Raw genomic sequence first — 2,623 nt, 5'->3', positions numbered from 1 at the left:
GGGCCCCCGGGGTTTAGAGCTGACCCTACCGCGTCGGAGCTGGAACGAAACCCGGTCAAACGAGGTCAGATATAAATGTGACCTCCGCCCTCGCTGAGCGGGTGGTTCTTATTTGGGACATTTGGATCCACGTGGAAAACAGCCACGTGGTCCACTGGTAATAGAAATAGAATTATCCACATCCTGTAACAGAAATAGAATTATCCACATCTTATATATATATATATATATAGAGAGAGAGAGAGAGTGAGAGAGAGAGCAGAGAGAGAGAGAGCAGAGAGAAAGAGAGAGAGAGAGCGAAAGAGAGAGAGACAGACAGAGAGAGAGAAGAGACTGACAGAGTGAAAGGGATGAGACAGACAGAAAGACAGGCAGATACAGAGACAGAGAGAGACAGGCAGAAAAAGAGAGAGGGAAAGCCAGAGAGAGACCGAGAGACAGACAGACAAAGAGAGGGAAAGCCAGAGAGAGACCGAGAGACAGACAGACAAAGAGAGAAAGGAGAGCAAGCGAAAGAGAGATTATAGCCAGTGGCATCCCCAGGCACCGCCCTCTTCCTTGGCAAACAGATTCTTGCTCCAAATTAAATGCATTCTGGGGTGGCTTTCACTCGCTAATTATTATCCTTATAGCGATTAAATGCTAATTATTATCCTTATAGCGATGGTGATTTTACAGAGTTTAATTTTAATAATGAATGTTTTTCTGCATATGGTGATATTTAACATATGCAACATTTATTCTTGCGCGCTTGTACGTAAGTAAGTATGTATGTATGTATGCATGTATGTATATGTATGTACGTGTATGTATGTGTGTATGTATGAATGTATGTATGTATGTATGTATGTATGTATGTATGAATATGTAAATATATATATATATATATATATATATATATATATATATTTAAAATATATATATATATATATATATATATATATATATATATATATATATATATATATATATATGTGTGTACACACACACACACACACACACACACACACACACACACACACACAAACACATGTATACACACATGTTTGTCTGTGTATTTGTTAGATATAGTTAGATAGATAAAACAAAGACAAAGAGAGAGATATAAATTGATAGCTGGTAGATATATAATCCATTATCTAATATGATCCATTATGCAAAGCAACCTAAAAGACCAGCTGGTTCCCATATCCATGAGGCCTGTCCACCAAAATATAATAAATATAACTATTTTACGATAATAAATAAGTTAAGTTTAAGGGAAAGAAAATTGTGTCAAGAGCTGAAATGTTCGGCAGTTTTCAGGAGCAAAGTATCAGGCTGTATTTGCAACTTGCAACTGAACAGCAAAGCGAACTTGTTACGCAAGTTCTGATCCTGCAGCAGGCTTGATCTCGGATATTTGCAACATTTCATTTTTTTCTGTTATAAATGATTTTGTATGTTAAGTTTCATTTCGTCTATTTCGTATTTTCATTTTTATGTAAAATTTGGCTTCTCTTTGCATTTTATTGATAAGAATATATGTATATATGCTTTTTTCGTTTTTTCTTTTTCTTTTAGTTCTGACGTGTTTGTTATGTTCATATTTGATTTCGGTTTCTTTCGTTATTCGCAAAATTTTCATTCTATAAAAAAATTTTTTTTGCTTCATGGATGACTCTTGCTCTTTATTTTGTAAATACCTCAGATTGTCATATCATATCCCTGTCACATTGTCATATCAATTTTCCTATACATTGTCATATCATATTCCTATCGTATTGTTATATGAAATTCATATCACCTTGACATGTCATACTTCATATTGCATCCACATCGTAACGCATATCATGTTCATAATACTTTATATCAAAACACATTAACTTCATTTTACATCATACCATTTAAAATCTATATTATATTTTGACATTCATGTTGTTATGTCCTTCATCATTCTCCTTCCTTCCTTTTGGATTTCATTTCAGATTTTTCTTTGTTTTTTTCTTTCTCTTTATTTCCTTTTTTTACTTTTTTCATTTACATCATTACTTTTTTATCTATATATATATATATATATATATATATATATATATATATATATATATATATACATACATATATATATATATATATATATATATTATATATATATATATATACACATACATAATACATATATATATATATATATATATATATATATATATATATATATATATATATATATATATATATATATATATATATATATATGTATACATATATATATATATACACATACATACTTACGTACATATATATATGTAGCAAGGAAGCTAGAACGAAGGAGGGGCGAAGGGCGGCAGATGTTCATCGGCGGTGTCAGAATAGTCAGAATAGTGTTTATTGCGCCGGGGATTGGGCGGGGATTGGGCGCGGCGGAATCAAAGCGAGGGGCGTGTGGCGGATTTTTGAGCTGTGTGGGCGTCTGGGTTATGGGTGGGTGGATTTTCTGCCTGACTCTCTCTCTCTCTCTCACTACTTTAGTCTCTCTCTCTCCCTCTCCCTCTCTCTCTCGCAATCTCTCTCCCACTTGTTATCTTCCTTTCCTTATCTTTTAATTTTATTTTAGTTGTTGTCATTGATGTCATTTCCTCTATTT

Source organism: Penaeus monodon, unplaced genomic scaffold, assembly GCF_015228065.2.
Source record: "Penaeus monodon isolate SGIC_2016 unplaced genomic scaffold, NSTDA_Pmon_1 PmonScaffold_5117, whole genome shotgun sequence".
Taxonomy (NCBI): Eukaryota; Metazoa; Arthropoda; class Malacostraca; order Decapoda; family Penaeidae; genus Penaeus; species Penaeus monodon.
The sequence above is the reverse complement of the archived record's forward strand: the minus strand, read 5'-3'. Positions refer to the sequence as shown.